Source organism: Chlorocebus sabaeus, chromosome 2 (assembly GCF_047675955.1).
Source record: "Chlorocebus sabaeus isolate Y175 chromosome 2, mChlSab1.0.hap1, whole genome shotgun sequence".
In the NCBI taxonomy this organism is placed as follows: Eukaryota; Metazoa; Chordata; class Mammalia; order Primates; family Cercopithecidae; genus Chlorocebus; species Chlorocebus sabaeus.
This window is the reverse complement of record NC_132905.1, coordinates 75950968-75974313: the sequence shown is the minus strand read 5'-3', so window position 1 is coordinate 75974313 and position 23346 is coordinate 75950968. Positions and strand designations below refer to the sequence as shown.

The 23346-nt window shown below is 35.2% G+C and overlaps 1 long non-coding RNA gene across 6 annotated transcripts in view; it reads left to right on the top strand.

Annotated features, from left to right (window-relative positions):
* The window catches only part of LOC103217700 (uncharacterized), a 326662-nt gene that overhangs the window by 158019 nt on the left and 145297 nt on the right, over positions 1-23346 (top strand). For 2 of the 6 annotated variants that reach the window (XR_012090631.1, XR_012090629.1), the window contains exon 5: positions 11054-11102. The exons of the other annotated variants lie outside the window; for them this stretch is intronic. This is a non-coding gene — a long non-coding RNA (uncharacterized lncRNA). The remainder of the gene's footprint in view (positions 1-11053; positions 11103-23346) is intronic. 6 annotated transcript variants of the gene reach the window in all.

Here is a 23346-nt window from a genome sequence, read left to right as displayed (position 1 = left end):
ATCTGCTCACCATGGCCTCTCGAAGTGCTGGGATTACAGGCATGAGCTACCATGCCCGACCTTCTTTAGTTATTTTTAAATATACAATAAATTATTATGGATGTAGTCACACTGTTGTGCTATCAAAATTCTAAATTTTAGTATCAAATACTGTATTTTATTAATTCTATCTGATTATATTTTTTTATGCCTTAACTGTGCTCACTTCCCACCACTCCCCACTATCCTTCCTGGTCTCTGTTAACTGTGATTCTACACTCTATCTTCATGAGTTGTATTGTATTCATTTTTAACTCCCACAAATAATTGGTAACATTTATCAGCAGAACTGATTAAGCAGAAGAAAGAATTAGTGAGCTTAAAGACAGTCTATTTGAAAATACACAGTCAGAGGAGACAAAGAAAAAGAATAAAAAAGAACGAAAGATTTCTATAATAGCTAGACAATATCTTCAAAAGGGCAAATCTAAGAGTTATTTATCTTAAATAAAAGGTAAAGAGAGATGGAGTAGAAAGTTTACTCAAAGGGTTAATATCAGAGAATGTCCCAAACCTAGAGAATGATATAAATATTCAAGTACAGGAAGGTTATAGAACTCCAAGTAGATTGAACCCAAATAAGACTACCTCAAGATATTTAATGATCAGACCCTTAAAAGTCAAGGATAAAGAAAGGATCCTAAAAGCAACAAGAGAAAATAAACAGGCTAGGTGTGGTGACTCACACCTGTAATCTTAGCACTTTGGGAGGCCAAAGAGGGCAGATCACTTGAGGACAGAAGTTTGAGACCAGCCTGGCCAACATGTTGAAACCCTATCTCTACTAAAAATACAAAAATTAGCTGGACTTGGTGACACATGCCTGTAATCCCAGCTTGGGAGGCTGAGGTGGGAGAATTGCTTGAACCCAGGAGGGGGAGGTTGCAGTGAGCCAAGATCATGCCACTGCACTCCAGCCTGGGCAAAAGAGTGAGACTCCATCTCAAAAAAAAAAAAAAAAAAAAAAAAGGAAAGAAAGAAAAGAAAAGAAACAAATAACACACAATGAAGTACCAATACATCTGATAGTAGAGTTTTCAGGGAAAATCTTGCAGGCCAGAAGACAGTGGAATGACATATTTAAAGTGATGAAGGAAAAAAATTTTATGCTGGAATAATATATCCAGTGAAAAGATCGTTCAAACATAGAAGAGAAATAAAGATTTTCTCAGACAAACAAAATATGAGTGACTTTATCAACAACAGACCTGTCTTACAAAAAATACTAAAGGAGTTTTTTAATCTGAAAGAAAAGGAGATTAATGAGCCATAAGAAATCATCTGAAGGTATAAAACTCACTGGTAACTACACAGAAAAACACAGAATAGTGTAACATATTGTGCATAAACTACTCACATCTTAAGTAGAAAAACATGAGTGTGCATATGAGTGCATAAACTAATCATATCTTAAGTAGAAAGACTAAAAGATGAACCAATAGAAAATAATAACTACAACAACTCTTTAAGACATAGACAGTACAATAAGGTATAAATAAAAACAACCAAAAATTAAAGAGTAGAGGGATAAAGTTAAAGTGTAGAGTTTTTATGACTGTTCTCTTTGCTTGTTTGTTAGTTTGTTTATCCAGTCAGTGTTAAGTTGTCATCAGCTTAAAATAAAGGGCTATAAGACATTATTTGCAAGTCTCATGATAACCTCAGATGAAAAAATATATAACAAATCACAAAATATAACAGCAAGAAATTAAAACATACCACCAGAGAAAATCACCTTCACTAGTATGAAGATAGGAAGGAAGAAAGAAGGAAGAGAAGACCACTAAACAACCAGAAAACAAAGAATAAAATGGCAGGCGTAAGTCCTTACTTATCAATAGTAACATAGAATGAAAATGAACTAACCCCTCTGGTCAAAAGACATAGAGTGGCTGAATGGATTAAAAAATAAGACTTAACAATCTGTTGCTTACAAGAGAAATACTTCACCTATAAAAACAGAGATAAACTTAAAGATTTTCTGTGCAAATGTAAACCCAAAAAATAAACAGGAATAGCTATACTTAACATTAGACAAAATAGATTTTAAGACAAAAATTATAAAAAGAGACAAAGAAAGTCACTATATAATGATAAAGGGGTCAGTTCAGCGAGAGGATATGACAGTTTGAAATATATCTACACCCAACACTAGAGCACTCAGATATATAAAGCAAGTATCATTAGTGCTAAAGGAAGAGCTAGATCCCAATACAACAATAGCTGGAGATTTCAACACTCAATATTCAACACTGGACAAATCTTTCAAACAAAAAAGTCAACAAAGAAACATTGCACCTAATCTGAATTATAGACCATATGGACCTAATTGATATTTACAGAATATTTTCATCCAACAAATACAGAATACACATTCTTCTCAGCATACGGATCATTCTCAAGAATACACCATATGCTGGATCACAAAACAAGTCTTAAAACTTCAAAAATTGATATTATATGAAGTGTCTTCTCTGACCACAATGGAATAAAACTAGAAATCAACAATAAGAGGAATTTTTTGGAAACTATACAAATTAAACAATATGCTCCTGAATGACGAATGGGTAAATGAAAAGATTAAGACAGAAATTTAAAAATTTATTGAAACAAATTATCATGAAAACACAACATATCACAAGCTATGGGATGCAGTGAAAGCAGTATGATGTGGAAAGTTTAGAGCTACAAGTGCCTATGTTTAAAAAGTAGAAACACTTTAAATAAACAATCTAACAGTGCATCTTAAAGAACTAGAAAAGTGAAAGCAAATCAAACCCAAAGTTAATAGAAGAAAAAAAATAAATAAAGATCAGAGTAGAAATAAATGAAACTGAAATGAAGAAAACAATACAAAAGATCAACAAAACAAAAAATGGTTTTTTGAAAAGATAAAATTGACAAACCTTTAACCAGACGAAGAAAAAAAGAGAGGAGACCAAAATAAATAAAATCAGAGATGATGAAAGAGGCATTATAACCAACATCACAGAAATTCGAAGGATTGTTAGAGGTTACTATGAGCAAGTATTTGCCAATAAATTGGAAAACCTAGAAGAAATAGATGAATTCCCAGACATTACAACTTATTACAGTTGATCTGTGAAGACATTCAAAACCTGAACAGACCAATATGTAATGAGATTGAATCTATAATGAAAAAATTTGTCAGCAAAGACAAGACCGGAACCCAATGGCTTTATCACTGAATTTTATCCAACATTTAAAGAACTAATACCCATGCTACTCAAACTATTCCAAAAAATAGAGGTGGAGGGATTACTTCCAAACTCGTTCTATAAGGCTGGTATTACCTTGATACCAAAACCAAAGACACATCAAAAAAAAAAAAAAAAAAAAAAAGAAAAAGAAAAAAGAAAACTACAGGCCAATATCCCTAATGAACATTGATGCAAAAATCAAACACTAGAAAACAAAATTCAACAACACATTAAAAAGACCATTCATTATGACCAATTGGAATATATTCCAGGAATGCAGGGGTGTTTCAACATAGATAAATTAATCTGTGTAATATACTATATCAATAGAATTAAAGACAAAAAACCATACGATCACTTCAATTGATGCTGATAAAGCATTTGATAAAATTCAGCATTCCTTCATGAAAAAACCCTAAAAGAACTGGGTATAGAAACAACATACTGGCCGGGCATGGTGGCTCACACCTGTAATCCCAGCACTTTGGGAGGCCGAAGTGGGCAGATCATGAGGTCAGGAAATTGAGACCATCCTGGCCAACACGGTGAAACCCTGTCTCTACTAAAAAAAAAAAAAAAATTAGCCAGGCATGGTGGTGGGCACCTGTAATCCCAGTTACTCTGGAGGCTGAGGCAGGAGAATGGCGTGAACCCAGGAGGCAGAGCTTGCGGTGAGCTGAGATCACGCCACTGCACTCCAGCCTGGGCAACAGAGCGAGACCCTGTCTCAAAAAAAAAAAAAAAAAAAGGAAAGAACATACCTCCACACAATAATAGCTGTGTATGACAGACCCACAGCTAGTATCATAATGAACAGGGAAAATCTAAAAATCTTTCCTCTAAGATCTGGAACATGACAAGAATGCCCACTTTCATCACTGTTATTCAACATAGTTCTGGAAGTCCTAGCTAGAGCAATCAAAAAAGATAAAGAAATAAAGGGCATCCAAATTGGAAAAGAAGAAGTCAAATTATCCTTGTTTGCCGATGATATCTTCTTATATTTGGAAAAATCTAAAAACACCACCAAATAGCTATTAGAACTGATGAACACATTCAGTAAAGTTGCAGGATACAAAATCAACATACAGAAATCAGTAGGATTTCCATATACCAACAGCAAACAATTTGAAAAAGAAATTGAGAAAGTAATCCTATTTGGAATAGCTACAAATAAACTTAAATATTTAGCAACTAAGTTAACCAAAAAAGTGAAAGATCTCTGCAATGAAAAATACAAAACGCAGATTAAAGAAACTGAAGAGGCACAAAATATTGGAAAGATATTCCATGTTCATGGATTGGAAGAATCAATATTGCTAAAAGGTACATAATATCCAAAGCAATCTATAGATTCAATGCAATCTCTACAAAATACCAATGACTTTCTTCATAGAAATAGAAAAAATAATCCTAAAGTTTATATGGAACCACAAAAGACTCAGAATAGCCACAGTTATCCTGAACAAAAAGAACAAAACTAGAGGAATCACATTACTTGACTTCCAATTACTACAGAGGTATAGTAACCAAAATGGCATGATACTGGCATAAAAACAGATATTTTGACCAATGAAACAGAACAGAGAGATTCCAGGAACAAATCCATGCATTTACAGTGAACTTGTATTCAACAAAGGTGCCAAGAACCTACATTGGGGAAAGGACGGTCTCTTTACAAAATGGTGCTGGGAAAACTGAATATCCATATGCAGAAGAATAAAACTAGACTCCTGGGCCTTGCCATATACAAAAATTAAATCAAAGTGGATTAAAGAGTTAAACCTAAGACCTCTAATTATAAAACTACTGCAAGAAAACATTGAGGAAACTCTCCAGGACTTTGGGATCTGGCAAGGATTTCTTGAGTAATACCACACAAGCCTAGGAAACCAAAGCAAAAATGGACAAATGGGATCACATCAAGTTAAAAAACTTCTGCACAGCAAAGGAAACACTCAACACAGTGAAAAGACAATGCACAGAATGGGAGAAAATATTTGCAAGTGATGTACATGACAAGGGATCAGTAACCAGTATATATAAGGAGCTCAAACAACTCTATAGGAAAAAATCTAATAAATCAATCAAAAAATGGGCAAAAGATCAGAAGAGACATTTCTCAAAAGAAGACATACAAAATGGCAAACAAGCATATGAAAAGGTGCTCAACATCACTGATCATCAGAGAAATGCAAATCAAAATTTCATGTGATATTGTATGAGCCCAGTTAAAACAGTTTTTATCTAAAAGACAGACAATAACAAATGCTGGTGAGGATGTGGAGAAAGGGGATCTTTGAACATTGTTTGTGGGAATGTAAATTAGTACAGTCACTATGAAGAACAGCTTGGAGTTTCCTTAAAAAACTAAAATTAGAGCTACCATAAGATCCAGCAATCACACTGCTAGGTATATGCCCAAAAGAAAGGAAAAAGATCTCTGCATTTCTATTTTTTTAAAATTATTTCCAACTTTCAGTTTAGGTTCAGTGGGTACAGGTGCAGGTTTAGTACAGGGATATATTTTGTGTTGTAGGCGTTTGGCGTCCAGTTATTTTGTCACTCAGATCGTAACTATAGAAGTCAATAGGCAATTTTTCAATCCTCAGCCTCCTCCCACCCTCCCTGCTCAAGTAGGTCCTGGTGTCTGTTGTTCCCCTCTTTGTGTTTGTGTGCACTCATTGTTTAGCTTCCACTTAGAATTGAGAATATGCCATATTTAGTTTTCCATTCCTGGGTTACTTAACTAAGGATAATGGTTTTCAGCTCTGTCAGTATTGCTGCAAAAGATATGATTTCATTCCTTTTTATGGCTAGGTGGTATTCCTTAAGGTATATGTACCACATTTTCTTTATCCAATCCACGGTTGATGGGCATTTAGGTTGATTCCATGTATTTGCTATTGCAAATAGTGCTACCATGAATATACCTGTGCATTTATCCTTATGATAGAAAAATTTATATTTCTTTGGATATATACCCAGTAATGGGACTGCTGAGTTGAATAGTAGTTCTGTTTTAAGTTATTTGAGAAATCTCCAAAATGCTGTTCACAGTGGCTAAACTAACTTACATTCCCACCCCCAGTGTATAAGCATTCCCTTTTCTTTTCAGCCTTGCCAGGATCTGTTATTTTTTGATGTTTTAGTAATAGCCATTCTGAGTGGTGTGAGATAGTATCTCATTGTTGTTTTGAATTGCACTTGTCTAATGATTAGTGATGCCAAGCATTTTTTCACATGCTTGTTGACTGAGTGTGTGACTTCTTTTGAGAAGTGTCTGTTCGTGTCTTTTGCCTGTTTTTAAATAGGGTTGTTTGAATACAGCCAATAATAATTTATCGTATGTTTAAAAATATGTAAGAGTATAAGAATAATTTGATTCTTTGCAACACAAACAAAGGGTAAGTGGTTGAGGAGATGGATACCCCATTTTCCCTGATGTGATTATTATGCATTGTGTGCCTGCATCAAAATATCTCATGTACCTCATAAATATTCACATCTACTATATACCCCCCAAAATTTAAAAAAGAAACACATATAATATACATACAAAGTACACATATATATCTTATATAACTTTGGGAGAAAAACAATACTTAAAAAAATATAATGTTTCTAAAAATTATAAATTTCTAAAATTGTAAATATAATGTTTGATATTTGAAAAATAAATATATTTAATTTACATGAACTTATAATATATCATAATATATCATTATGACTTGAAGTGGGCAAAGGCTAGCAACCATAAAAGGAGAAAATAGAAAACAGCTTGTTAACTTTAGTTAAGGACAATTTTATATTTTTATTCAAATAATCCTGTGTAGGGTTCAACTTCTTTCTTAGGAAGTTTTGGTTGAAAAATTTTGTGCTCTATACTGTGCTATCATATTCCATTAAGTGTTTCTGTTGAAGCAATTTTCAACTCTTTACTGAGTGAGTCAAAAGTTGAATGTCATACTCTCTTTCTTTAAAATTGACCCAAACCAGTTCTCTGTCATGAATTAAGACTAAAATTTTCAACACTCTATCCTATCCTTTGGTTAAATAAATGAATAGGTGATGAATAAATATAGCATGGTTACTGTGGCAAATCTTTTGAAAAATTATCTAATTATCAAGGTCAAATCAGAATTTTAAAAGGAAAATGTCTTTTACATCTGTAAGACACAAAGTACATGTATATTGTTATTGTTCTTAACTAGCCAGAGATTACATATTATATTATCTTAAATGTATTATAATAAATAAATGGGGAGTCGCATTCATTTTAATTTACAAATATTTTGGTGGGTTCAATGGTGGTCCCCCCAAAAAGATATGTCCATATCATAACACCAAGAATCTATGAATGTGAACTTATTTGTAAAAAGAGTCATTACAGAAATAATTGGGCCTCGAAGTGAGAACATCCTGGATTTCTGGGTGGCTCCTCAGTCCAATGACGAGTTCCTCATAGCAGAAGAGGAGACCCAGAGACCCAGAAGAGAAAGCTATGTGATGACAGAGGCAGAGCTTGGGGTCATGCAGCCACAAACCAAAGACCACTTGGAACCACCTGAAACTCGAAGAGGCAAGGAAGGGCTCTTTTCTACACGGAGTGCACCCCTGGGCATAATGCCCTAGTAGCACCTTGGTTTTGGACTTCTGGTCTCTAAAATTGTGACAGAATAAATTTCTGCTGTTTTCAGGCACTAAGTTTTTGGTAATTTGTTATAGCAGCCCTCAGAAACTAATTTATATATCAAATAGGCAGAGGACCAGTATGCCAAAGAAAACAAATGATTTGTTGACTCTTCATGCTGAGTAGTGAGGAAGAAAACAAGCTATCCGGCATGTTCATCTCCAGTGCTCTCCTCTAAAAGGAGATAAGTCTTACATCTGTATCTACTACCAGGATATAAAATTTGTAATTGTTAATTTTTTATTGAGATATAACATCTATCCTATAAAGTACCAAAATCTCAGGTGATAATTTTTACATATATATTTATGTATTTATATGTTCAAATTTCTACACACGCATATAATTGTGTAACTGTAACCACCACTCAGTTGGACATAGAACATTTCCAGCATAAAAGAAAGTTACCTAGAGTCCATATCCTGTCAAATCCTACCTGCCCACAATCTTCTCCCAAAAAAACCTTCGATTTTAATACAAAAATTAGCCAGGTGTAATGATGCATGCCTGCAGTCCCAGCTACTTGGGAGACTGAGGTGGGTGGATTGCTTGAGCCCAGGAGGTAGAGGTTACAGTAAGCTGTGATCACACCATGGCACTCTGGCCTAGGTGACAGAAGATTTGTGACAGGGTCACCTGTCTCAAAAACAAAACAAAACAAAACAAAAACTCATTCTATTATTAATAGAAATGAGATCATACAGTTTATATTTCTTTGTGTCATTATTTGTCTGTAATGTGTTATTTGTCTGTATATGCTCATTATTATGTCTGTAAAAATCATCCATGTTAATTATATTAATCAATAGGTCTTTTTAATTAGGGAGGTGAATATTCTACAAAATGTTTATTCTACTCTTAACATACAGTTGGGTTGTTTCTAGTTTTAAGCAATTGTAAAAAAAATTGCTGAGAATATTTTGGTCTTATATCTTAGGGACATATGGGCTTATTTTTCTTGGGTATATATGTAAGAGTGAAATTATTTGGCCATTGGGTAGGCATATATTTAGTTTTTATAGGTACTATTAAGAACTGTTCCAAAATTATTGTATCAATTCACACTTCCATCAACATTGCATGAGAGTTCCAGTTGCTCCACATTCTTGCTGACACTTACAATTGTTTGCCATTTAAATTTTAGCCACTGGTGCGTGTTTAGTGGTATCTTATTTTGTGTTTTAATTTGCACTTCCTTGTTGAATAATTACATTGAGCATCTTCCCATATGCTTGGGCTATTTTAATATCCTCTTTAATCAAATGCCTGTTTGATCCTTTTGCCCATGAAACAGTTTTTTTTGTCCTTTATATTATTGAAAATTCCTTTCTGCTTTAGTGAATCAGGGACATAAATAGTGACTATTTCATGGGTAGAATTTAATTTTTCTGTGCATTGGTCTAGTCTCAGAGAGCTTTAAATCTTGCTTCATTGTGCTCACCTTTTTATACATCATGGATTTTGACTCTGGTTCTTTAGTTTTCCCATTTCATTTTAGTCACCAAAATGCTTAAAACTAGAGATCAACTTTCTTAGCTGCAAAAGCTTCTAACCTTTCAAGAAGTTCATACTTTATGAAATTGCACAGCAAGCATTTATTTTTCAGATCATTTTTGAACATTACTCCTAAATTAATAAAGTATTCTAATGCTGCTTTAGTATTGATTACAATAAAAAGGGCTTGAAATATAGCTGTTCTTTATGCATAAAAGACCCAGCTAGGACCAGTACTGCCAGAGAAAAAAAGTCATATTGAATGAAAAAAGTCATATTGAAAAAAGTCATATTGAATTTCCCTACCTAAAAGATGTCTCAATCTGAATGTATTTGGCTACACTAAAGAATGCAGTATATTTAGTTTTCAATTTGCATGATGTGTTTGTGCTATAGATGATCTTTTAAATTGAAAAGTTTATTTTAAATTATTTTTACAGTGAAGACTGTTTTCAGCTCTTTTTATATTGTGCATAGTTTTTTTATGTAATCTCCTAGCATGTGTTTTGTAGACTATTTAATGACTGGATGTCTTCCTCCAACTTTTGAAGTACAAAACTAGTGGTTTTTTTACTTATACACTGTTTTAAAGTCTATTAAAATTGTCATTTGACTTTTTTTCTGTTAAAATATGCTTTCTGAATACAAAGCTATTATTACATTGTCTGATATCAGAATGCATAATTCTTTGGATGAGTACATAAATTATACATTCTGTAGATTGATCAATTAAATATTAATTTTTAGTAATATAATAACTGTAATATTATAATGATGGTATTGTTAATAATAGTAATCGATGAGAGAATAAAAGATTTATATCTTTTATTGTTAAAGTTGCCACCCAAAATTAGTGTTAGACAGCTGCCCCACCCTGCTCCAAATGCTCAGAATTTCCATTCTTCATCTAGTGGGATTTCGTAAACTCCATAGAGACTCTTCCATATTTTTTTCTACTTTTAAGTTGTTGTTTATTTCCTTAACACATCATATATGTTATTAGAGAATAAAGCAATTGTAAGTAATTAAGAGAATAAACTGTTTCTTGGTTGTTAGAATAGCATGGCATGTATTTATATCCTGGGGCCAAGAGACCCATCTCTATTTAAAATAATGTATTGTGAACATTCAGTATTATCTATTATAGAAAAATAAATCCCTGAGGAATAAATAATTTGCTTTTAATATTAAAAAGTTTTATCTTCGTAATTAAAAAGGTTGATACTAAAAAGCCAGAACTCAGATTATTTTCACCTTCTAGTTTTTTGTTTTGTTTTGTTTTCTTCTGTTGTTTTAGTGGAGAGAAAGAGAGAAATTGCCTACTACTGATTTGAGCATATGGCCTCATCTTGGGAGCAGTCCCAAGGTTTTGACAAAAAGTGTAAAACATTAAAAATAGGACTTTATGTGCTACTTTTTGGGGCTTGGCTAGAGGACAGAACAATTACACAGTGGTTTTATGAGCCCCCCGATGTGTAATATTTATCTTTATTTGCTCTTCATTTATATTTAGTGCATGTTGTAAAACTGTGTAAGGCTGTGAAGTAACTTTAGAAGTTATAATGGGCAACAGCTCTTAATGGAGACTTTTTTTTTTATTTTACAGATTCACTTTAAAGAGTATTAAAGACACGTTCAGCTGAATAAAGCAGACTGTATGTATCATAGGCTTAATTCATACACGTAATAAAATCTTTCCATGTGCTTGCAGAAATAACACAAAGATCAATAACTGGAAGGAAGCCAGAGGGATGAAAATACATGGTAGATTAAGATTGTTTTGCACAAGACAAGAGAAAGAATATTTAAAGCTTGCTGACAGATTAATATGGTCTGCTTTACATTTTGTCTGCTATATTACAAAAGAGTCACATCTATTCTCAGCATTATAATCAAAGCCACTGAAAGAGAAAAGTAGGCATTTAGAAAAATGAACCTACTGGATGACTAAGGACCTTCAGCAAAGTAGTAGATTCTCAATAGCATGTTATCACTCTTTACAAAGACCTCATCTTCAGGTTTTGTTGGACAACTAGATGTGTAGCCTGTGAAGTTCCGATAAATAATGATGATACATGATGATACCAATTTCTTTAATTCTTGCCTTTAAAATATGTTGCAAGATAGAACAATGCAAAACTGGTTCTTGATATATTTGGCATTTAAAAAATACACAGTGGAAATCACTCTAGACATTTAAAAGTAACATTGAGCTTATGAATATTTGCATATGAAAAGTGAAAAGAAAAGGATCATCTTAAGTGTAATAGTTCCCCATTGTTAGCATGAGTTAGGACAGTTGGTCTGGATGGCCTTGTGAGTATCTCCTGCCTTCATCAGAGCTCCACCTGTTCTTCCCAGAGTTTTGCAAGAGATATCAAGAGATATGAGAAAACATTTGCAAGGTAAGGCAGAATCTTTCTTTGGTCAAGGACATGGAGATTGGGCAGGCTGAGTTTAGCAACTCAAGTTTAGTGATCAATGGCAAATAACATCAGGCCTCCAATTTAAGAAGTAATTGTGAATTTGAGATGCCAGAGAGCTCATGCTTGGTTAAAGGAGCAACTATTGCTCAATTCCAATGTATGATTTTCAATCAATTTCCAAGAATTTCCTTGTGTTTAGGTTCTAAACAGTCTACTGTAAAAACCATGGGTACATGTTGGATGTTATGGTAATACAAAGGAAATGGTTAGACAATACATACACCTGTTTATGGAAGTTCCTGTGGTCCACCTACAAAAGACAGGTTGACAATCACAGTGGATGCTGTTGTCAATCCTGGGCTGTTGGGTGCTGCAGCATTTTCATCCTGGCCATTCAACACAGTTCATGGACGTCATGTCTTTCCACTGATACTTTTTTAAAGATAGTTTTTATATAACCAAATCCTCATTCCATTTATAATGAGATACTATAAATGAATTACCTGAAACAATATGTTTGTCTGTTATCTTTCACTGTTTCTACTTCACATTAATTTTTAGCTATAAAATTGATAAACTGATGCTTACTACTATCTCTTTCCCTCTTTTACTCCTTGGTTTTCAAATTTTATTTCAATGTCAGAGAATTTCCTTTACTAGGAACAATGTATTACAACACAATATTTAAAAATAAACTACTTAAATTTGGATGCCAATGATAATAATACAACTCAGTGGAACTTGAGTTGTTAAACTCAGCCTTCCTGTAGTTTGATGATTGTATTTCAGAGCTACCTCACCATGACTTCCTTGCAACTTTTTTCCCTATAGACAAAATTAAAGCTGAATTCAGGAAGTTCCAGGGGGCTTTATACTTGCTGTTAATAATATTATTGCTTTATTGATCAACTGTGTGGGTAGAATAGGCATAATTTTTAGTACACTTAACCTATCATCAAAGTCAAGATCATAAAGCCTTCCAGCAACATCATAACCTTGGTTTTAAAATATCCCTTTTGAAAACATTCATTGAAATAGCACCTACTGTGAGTCAGGTAACAGGAAGAGTTGTAAAGAAGAATAATATGCATTCTCCACCTTCACAGGCTAGTGAAGGTGATGTTGGATACAAGTTAAATGCAGTCAGAAAATAAAGATCATGTAATGTAACATATTTTGTACATTGACAGTACATTGACAAATGATTTTATGCTTCGAACAAACTCATCTCAATATTTCAGTTTCTAACTATGAGACAATTTCAAACAACTGAGTATTTTCTCTTAACAATCAAATTTCTAATGTCTTAGGTACTGTCAATGTGAAATTCATAGTACTGACTCCACTTATCCCCTGTGCTGGAATGCTTATATATTGAATAGCATTTAGATTTGACAATTGCATTGGTAATTGTCTTGATTCCAAGGAAAGCATAGAAACATTTTTTAAAATGTAAGATAAAAAATTCAGGAGATAAATGTAATCATTCCTTATGTTTTTACAGTCATTGTCTTTCACTGGCTCTGAAGTGAGTTGTAACAAACATGCTTTACTCCCAGTCTTGATACCAGTTCTGGCTAGGATGAGAAGGAAATTAGGAGTTTTATTTAACAGTTTCTCTAGGAAGCAGAATGTCATTATAACAGATACTGTCCTGGCAATCTTTATCTTGAGCAACCCATGCATACCTGTGTTGAGGTAGCCCAGATCATGGGGTTGGCTTTGTGCCACTCACATGTGGCTTTGTGCCACTCTGTCTTCGGCACTCCAGTGTCCTGCAGTGCCAGAAACCCAATCCTGAATTCTAATCTGTGGGACTAAGACCCTGATGTTTTCCTCATGGTGCATGTCATCCTTCCCATATGACCAGTAACCTGTTACCCCTCTCTGAGAATCATCAGGAGCCAGTCTTGTCATGTATCCCCATCTTGGCCCATGCCATCTCTTTTTCTTCTTTTTCTTTTTTGAGACAAAGTCTTGCTCTGTTGCCCAAGCTGGAGTGCAGTGGTATGATCACAGCTCTCTGCAACCTTCACATCCCAGGTTCAAAGAATCCTTCCACCTGAGTCTCTTGAGTAGCTGGGACTACAGGTGCATGCCACCACACCTGGCTAATTTTTGTATTTTTTGTAGAGCTGGGGTTTCATCATGTTGTCCAGGCTGGTCTTGAACTTGATCAGCCTGCCTTGTCCTCCCAGAGCATCTCCTCTTTTGGATTGGACCTTCTTGAGTAGTTGGACCTATGTGAGCCAGGCTGACTACCCTATCTGACTTTGAAAAAAAAAAAACAAAACATTAATTTGTTGGCTACTCCTACAACAGGATTTAGTATCCGGTACTCTTTAATGTGGACTTCTCCTCCCTTCTCTGGGTGATAGTGAGGTCATCGTGTTCTGTGTTGTAACCTGTCTGAGAGTCAACAATATTTGCACAAAAGTCCATGGTGTTTTAGAGCCTTTTAGAACAGAATTAGAACCCTGGGACTACCAGTTGAGTGGAGCTCCCCGGACATCAAGCAGTCTCACTGCCACAGGACCGTATTAAGGAAATTAGCAAAATTTCAAGGTCAAAATCATTTGGCAAGGAATTCTTTTCCCTTGCTTACATCTAATTGGTCTCTACCCATGAGATATGCTCATACAGAATTAACTTCAGATTTTAAAAATATGGAATATGTGAGTTCTGATTTTAACTGCTTCCTTGGCAATTAAATGTCTCTATTGGGAAAATATAAAGTTATACACATACTTACTGCAGGTATCATCATTTTGGAACTTGTCAATATTGTATACACTGAAGTGATCACAGTTGAACTCACATTTCTTATTTGTGTTTTGGTACCTTTTCACACAACTTTTTGTCTCATAAAAAGGTGGTTGTTGAAAATTTTGAAGCATGACTTGAAAGTTTTACAAATTATTATTATGACTTTAACTGAGAAGGAAAAAAAGTGGAAAATATATAAAAATTAGGAAACCCATGGCTTTAAATTAAAACTTTGGGATTCTCATCCCTATAGCACTGCTCTTGACTAATCTAAATACCTATAATAATACTGGGTTTAAATGTGAGTCCTTCTCTGGCATATGGGGGAACTGATTAGTGTGATTAACTAGAGGCATTTTCTTTGAATTTTATGCTTGGCTCCAATATAGATTTTATTGGATCCTCTTCCTAAGCTACCATCCATTGTGTTAGAAACATATATCACTCACTATAGCTAGGCAGCTGTGAAATGAAGTATAGGATCAACTCTGTTTTTCACTCTGTTGAGGAAAAAAAAATAATTTTAAACGTCTTATTTCACATTCTTATAACTTTTGGGGAAAACCATTCTATACCCCGTGAAAATTATAGTTTCTCAGTTTCATTTTCAGACCTGGGTGATCCCCTCTTCTGACACACGTATAATTATGTTCTACATTCTGAGGATTTATTGAGTGTACTGCCAACTGGTCTTTAAAATATATTCTTCAAATCCTGCTTTTGCTTGAATAATGTCATCTCTATCTTCAGCATATATTAATGACTGGAATATTAAAAGAAATTTGCCTGAGAAGTACGTTATGTTTAAAAGCTATTTGATGCTATATATATGATATTACCTGGTGACATGGCTTGGCTCTGTGTCCCCACCAAAAATCTCATCTTGTAGCTCCCTAATTCCCATGTGCTGTGGGAGGAACCCGGTGGGAGATGATTGAATTATGGGGGCAAGTCTTTCCCATGCTGTTCTCATGATAGTGAATGGATCTTATGAGATCTGGTGGTTTTAAAAACACAGTTGCCCTGCACAAGCTCTTTTTTTGCCTGCTGCCATCCATGTAAGATGTGACTTGCACCTCCTTGCCTTCCGCAATGATTGTGAGGCCTTCTCAGCCATGTGGAACTGTAAGTCCAATAATCCTCTTTCTTTTGTAAATTGCCCAGTCTCAGGTATGTCTTTATTAGCAGTGTGAAAATGGACTAATGCACCTGGCATTTAAAAAAAGTACTATATTTATTGCATATAAGTGAAAATTTATAAAACTAACTATGTTAGTAAGGACAGAATAGGTTAGGCTTCTATGAAAAATAGCTGTGAAATGTGGTTTAAGACATACAGTGAAGGTTAAAGACAAAAACAGATTTATGTAATGATCACATAAATTCTGCTAAGGCTCAGGGAGCTTTTCAGAGTAGCTTCTCTCTCTATGTGATGACCTCTGTCTCTGTGATGAGAGGTCACTTGCTTCTTGTGGTATTTCCATTTCAACACATGGTTTCTACAGTTGCCTTTGATAGAGAAGATAGGTTCTTGAATGTCTCAGCCTGGAGCTGACCTGCATTACTTCTACTCAGTTTTCACTGTCTAGAACCAGGTCTCTCAACTATGGCTGGGGTGAATAATTTGTTTGGGGGGACTCTCCTTGCACTGCAGGATGCATGCCAGCGTCCCTGGTGTCTACACACCAGATACGAGAGATGTCCCCTCTGGCTATGATAACCAAAGATACTTCTAGAGGTTGGGGTGAGGGTGGCAGTGAATGGAAAAATTGCTTTTGGTTGAAAACCACTGAACCAGAGGCAGTCATTTAGCTCTAACTGCAAGGTTGTTTTGGGAAGAATGGTCTTCTTGTGTTTACAGGAAGGTGAGGAAAATCAGACATGGATATGCATAGTAGACTGCAACATATTAGCTAATGGAAATACAGACTTTTCATCATTTCACTATGTATCTAAACATATGAAAAATGTTACTGTGTTTCAATTTTAACATAAAACAAAACAAATAATATGGCAGGTCCAAAGTAAATGAACAATTCTGAGCAATGAACTAAATTTTATTAAGTTGTAGAAAGAAACATTTGTAGTAAAAATTTATTAAAAGAATTATTTAAAGAAGTTGAAATAATAATTATTGTATCTGACTATAGGAAGCTTAGGAAAAACACTAGAAAATAATGTAAATATGAGCATTAGAAAGAGCAAAGTAGTGTGACTATAAAAACTTGTTTAGCATCTCTGAACATAAGTTTAATATTGAATACAATTTGTTATTAGTCATTAAAACAACCTCTTCTGGGATAGCCTAGTTCAGCATATACTTGTTTACACATGTTGACCTTGGTAATATGCTTTGTAAATGTGTTGCCGAGTTGTATTTATTAGTCACAGACTAAAGAATATATATTAGTCACAGGATAATTAGAATGCTTTCAGTTATAAGGCTAGAAACCTAGTGGAACCATCTTCTGGCAAACACACACACACAGAGAGAGAGAGAGAGAGAGAGAGAGAGAGAGAGAGAGAGAAAGGAATTTTTCAGAAAGAGCTTTTGTTTTACAATAACAAAGCTTTGTTTATTGTTCATGTTACATTCTGGCTGTAGCTGTCCTCCACATATCTTCTCATTCTGGGGCACAGTTTGAAGGAGCAGCCCCTGTCTTAGACTTGTGGAAGAGGAAAAAAATAATCATAGAACAAGCTGATGGATCTTATGGTCTCTACTTGGACATATCATATATTCCTTCTGCCCATATTCAGTCAATTAAAGCAAACCATCTGGCCACGCATGCTGTCTGTCAATGGGTGAGGGAAGTATCTCCTTCCACGGGGAGGTGCTGCCGGTGACATGACCATAGGAGGGATATAGGTCCTCTTACAGAGAGGACAAGAGACCATTGTGAACAATAATATCATCCATCACAGATGTTGAGATGGCTCACTGAAGATAGGGACAGAACTAGAACTGGGCACAATTGCAGTCATCTCTGCTTCTCTTTGTTTTAGCTACATTCTTTCCAGCTATGAAGAGGAAGTCAACAGCAGTCCTAGATTTATACTTCTCCAATTAGCAAAATAAATAAATAAATAAGTAATTAAATTAAATTAAATTAAAATGAAATGACTTCTCTTTGCTTTACAGTAACATGACTGACCATTCCTATGTGTCTAAAAGTAGCGTGGCTAAAAGTACAGGAATGAAATTTCATCTGACCCATAGTCATGTCTTGACTGGATGAGAAACATTTCCCTAAAGGGGAATATTTCCCTAAAGGAGGGCAGGGGTACAGGTACTGGGAAGCCCAGAAGCTGTGTAAAGGGGTGACTTCACCGAAATGCAGTAGGACGGAATATAAACAGACAATATAAAAACGTGAGTTTTTTCATCTTTCTTTAAGTTTGTGCTTCCCTATTTCCATAGTTATACAGAAAGTTTTGTCATAATAATCAATGGGTAAAATTTACAGAACTCAAAAATCAATTTTGGGGAAAAATGGTTCCCCACATGTTCCTTGTAAACCTATGAATAGGGATCCAAAACAGTAGCAGCTTGTTACTGCATTAAAGTTGTAATATTGTTAACTTGGCAAAGAAGAGAACTTTAAGTTGCTTTACTCTTGCTTCCAACTACTATTGATTTTTTTTAAAAAACCCTTTGATGTACTGAGATTTTTTTAATGTAGAGAGTTGAAAAAGGATCAGTGAACCAGCAATTATATATTGTAGCCATTTGTAGGTATGTCAGAGATAGAGAGAAGCTCAAATTATAGTAATTGACTTCCTAGAGCACATTTGGTAATGTCTGGAGATATTTTGGGTTTTCAGAATCAGAAGGGAGAATGCGATTGCTATCTAGTGGGTAGTCTCATAGATGCACATCCTACATTATACAGGATGGCCCCTCATAACAAAGAATGGTCTGTCCCCAAAATGTCGATAGTATCCAGATTGAGAAATCCTGCATTAGGGAGTTCTGTTGAGATCAGGAAGCTCTGGACTAGGGTAAAATGAAAATTAAAAAGGATATAGATGCCAGAAATGAACCCATGGGGGTGTGTGCCTGATTGGGTAGAGCCTGTAAAAGACTTGTCCTGAAATTTTCCCCTCATCTTTTTTTTTTTTGCATTTCAATTTCAGTCCATAATTGGCCATGCTTTCTTTAATTGATTGAATCCTAAGAACACTGTTGGAATTAGAAGGAATCATAGAGATAATCTAGATCTTGGGCAAGGAAAAGTAAAAGTGTCTTCAATGACCAGACTAGTAACCAAATATGTGATATGGTAAAGTTAAAGAGAGACTCTGTCAACTGAGAGGGCCTCAAATAAACAATATTCTGGCAGCAGTAAACATACCTGCTACCCAGATCTTGATTTCCAATACTATTTTCCAATAAAAGGAACAAGGGCTCTTGGAGAAATGCCTGATTCTAGGACTGGGGCAGAACATATGAAATAAGTATCAATCTGGAGCATCTTAAGGTGCTGGAAGTAACAAAGTCCTTAACAAACAAACCAACCTACATTGATAGGATATATCAAAGGAGAACAAGAGCCAACAGAAAGAGCTGCAAATAGCAAGAGCTACAACAATTCGAGCACTAAAATAAAGCAGTATTGGATTATAACCCAAAGTATAAAATAAATATCCATGAGTCTATACTGATATAAATACATGATTTTATAAATTAATAAATAAGGAAGAAGAGACAACTCTCCTATGCAGAAGAATTTCAAATATAACTCCCCACATCTTACGTGTGAGCTGCACAGAATTATTTCTTTCTAATGTGTATGGTGTGGAAAGATGAGGGAGAAAGTAACTTTACAGTGGAACATACTGACTACATTAGCCAGATGATGAAGGTCAGCATCAAAGGTCATAAATCATATGGATAGTATATACCCTTGATATGATGTGATTAAACTGTTAATTCCTCTGCATACCCCTCAACTCTAGTCTACTTATGGGGAAAACATCAGATAAATTCCAATACATGAGCATCCTACAAGTACTTTGCCAATACTACTCAAAACTGTCAAGGTCATCAAAAACAAGGAAAAGTCTGGGAAACTGGCACAGCTCTGAGGAGCCTAAGGAGACCTGATGACCAAATGTAATGGCGTATCATGGATAAGATCCTGGAACAGAAAAAGGATGTTAGGTAACAAATGGGGAAATCCAAATAAACTATAAACTTCAGTTAATAACAATGTATAAATACTAGGTTATTACTTGTAACCAATGTAGGAAGCTGCTTGTATTAGTCTGTTTTCATGCTGCTAATAAAGACATACCAGAGACTGGGCAATTTACAAAAGAAAGAGGTTAATTGAATTAAGTTCCATGTGGCTAAGGAAGCCTCACAATCATGGCGGAAGGCAAGGAGAAGCAAGTCACATCTTACATGGATGGCAGCAGGCAAAGAGAGAATGGGGAAGAGGCAAAAGCCCCTGATAAATCTATCAGATCTCATGAGACTTATTTACTACCATGAGAACAGTATGGCGTTTGGATGGGGACACAGAGCCAAACCATATCACCACTATAAGACGATAATCATAGGGGAGACTGTGTGCAGGGGATATACGGGAAGTCTGTTCTATTTGATCATTTTTTCTTTAAAACTATTCAAACATTGTCTATTAATTAAAACCAATTAAAGGGAGGGGTAGGACCTATGAGATCCTAGAAAAATGAATGCCCTGACTGTTTAACATTTTGCAGGTTGATTAAAAACAATGGAATTGACTTGCAATGAAAATCAATCCATAGATGCCCAATTTGTAATCTGTAATCTAGTTGATCTCCTTTATTTTGCAGATGGTAGGACAAGAGCCTCATCATTAGTAAAGGGTTTACAGAAGCTGCACCATGATCAATTGCAAAAATCAGCCAACTGAACTTCCTGGGCGGCACTCTCTTCTCTAAGTAGCCTCTGCTGTGGGTGTGCTGCTTTGCTAGAAAAGGGTGGCAGCTATTAGTGACCAGAACAGTTACTTTTTGATCTTCATGTTTAGATATGTTTGACTAGACTGACACTGAAGCTTATCATACAAAACAAAAATGAGAAAACAGAATTCTACACACAGCAGTGTTCTTAGAAGAGCAATTTTAACAATTGTCAAATATTTTTAAGAAACAAAGGAATAGTACTTCTATAACTTGTCATGAATTTTGCAGCAGCTAAAATTGGTGGAGCAGTAAGCTTACTTTTTTTTTTTTTTTTTCCAATGGTGATGAGATTAGGATAAGTGAGAATTCTGGGGATTTTAAAAAATCTGGTATTGTTTGAATAATACAAGATAAACTATTTAAGTAGGGGTCATAAAATGCAGACTAACTCCTAACTTAGCCAAGCTATCACCTTCATGACTTTGGATATGAGCAGAGCCTAAGAAGTGAGAAAAATGATGCCAATTTAAATATTCTTATCTTGAATACCCTTATGTGGTTGAATACTCAGGTTATTAATGCACATTAGATGAATTGATAGTCTTATAAATGCGCAATTAGTATATAAACATAAAATATATTCTTTAGTGTTATTCATCTTTTAACTTGGGAATATTCCATATTAATCATCAGTTTGAAAATTGACTCTTTTAGTTTGAAAAATTGGTTCTAGTTTTATAGATTTTTCCAAAGTTAATTATTTATTTCTTTTTAATAGCATAGTTAATGGAAAGAAAATGTGATTTTTTTTTTTCATCTTCAGATCAAACATTTGGAATTTCCCAGACTGGTCTAAGTTCCCGTTTTCTTTCTCTTGTATTAAAATGGGTGGTAGTTTTAAGAACACTTGTTATGGATTATCTCACTTAATCCTTTATACAATCCTCAGAGAATGAACCATTATTTTCCTGCTTTAAATATGTGGACACTGAAAGTGACAGTGAGTGAATGACTATCTGACTCCAAGTAAGATCACGTATTTACCCTCTATGTTCTATTGACATATACTACAGCTGTTTACAAAAATTAAAAGCTGATTATATCATATTTACTTCAAACCCTGCAACAGTTTCCCAGTTCTATTAGGAGCAGGACTCAGGGAAATCTTCTGTGAACTCCCTGGTGCCCATCAACAGGCCCAAGAGGAGACTGGAAGGCCTTGATTTATGGCCTTGCTGTTCTTTTTACTTTATAAAATTGGTCATGCATTCAATTATATATTTGATTATTTGTGTAATATCTTTTATCACATAGTCTGTAAATTCTCTCAGGACAGGACCATATAATTAATTGTTGCCTCCCTGGTACCTAGAACACTCTCTGGGACATAGTAGACCATGAAGAACAGTCATTGAATGAATGAATGGGAAAGGGTAATTTATTTACATGTGACAATATAGCATTTAAATGGCATAGTTTAGACCCTAACTCTGCCTGTAGTCCATGCAAAATACTGACATATAGTAAGTTACCCTGTTACTTTAGTAATAAGTGTCCTTGGATAGAGCTCTGGATTGTTCTAAACTGAAGTCTATTCTTCAGTCAATGACATGATAGTGAAGTGTATGTGTGTCAAAGTTTATTGACTATTAAATTATGGCAATTTGAAATGTGCGTGGGTACTTTCTTAGAAATTCTGTTTGCCTTATTTTGTAAAACAATAGAATGTAGTTGATGATAATAAGAGGAATAAAAACTGATCATGTCTGCTAGTTGTGTGCGGGGGGTGGCAGGAGGAAAGTTCGGAAAAAATTAATCTCCTTCCTTGGTAAAGTACATGTAGTGGGTTGGATAGTTGTGTAGTATAGTCTCCAAAATTCCCATCTACCCATAACCTCAGAATGTGAACTTATTTAGGAATAGCATCTTTGTTGATGTAATAATTAAGATGAGGTCATATCAGATTATGGTTGGCCATAATTCCAATGACTAGTGTCCTTATAAGAAGAGGTCAAAACACAGAGACACACACAGGGAAGAGGGAAGATGGCCATGTGATCATGGAGGCGGAGATTGAAGTGATGCAGCCATCAGCCAAGGAACAAGGACTGCTAGTGATCACCAAAGGCTATGAGAGAGGCAGAGAATAGATTCTTCAGAAGGGATCAGCCTTGCTGACACCTTGACTTTGGATATCTAACCTCTAGAAGTGTGAGAGAACAAATTTCTGTTTTATACCATCCAGTTTATGATGGCTTAAACATCAGAAATTTGTTATGGCAGCCGTAATTCCAAGAATTCTCTACTAGGAAGCTAATATAGTATGTTTGATCTCCCATAATTTAGAAACATCATTATCTATAGCCTGAGTAGAAGGCCCCCACATCCCAGTCACAGGACGTGATGCCCACTCCTCTCTTGCTTCACCCCACTGCACGCTCTCACTGCATCCCCACCTGAAACCAGAGTTCTCCTTTCCCATCTGAAGAACCAGTCGACGCTGGGCAGGAATCACCTTGGACCTTCTGCACAAGCCCAAGGATGCAGAATTTGCACGATATGAACAAAGGACCCAGGCGATTGAATTTCAGTATCTATCAGAGAATGGTGAAGTTTTTCAGTGAAGGGGACAGGATGTAAAGAGGTTTAAGAGAAAGCACTGTAAGGAGTGAGTGGGAGAAGAGAGTCAGGGGACAGAGGGCTCTTCAAAGGTATCCTTTTAGGGCCTACACTTGAAGACTTACTAATGTTTTGGCACATGGGTATGATATCAGATACCCACCCTCCCCTTTTCAGTTTTGGAACCAATTCT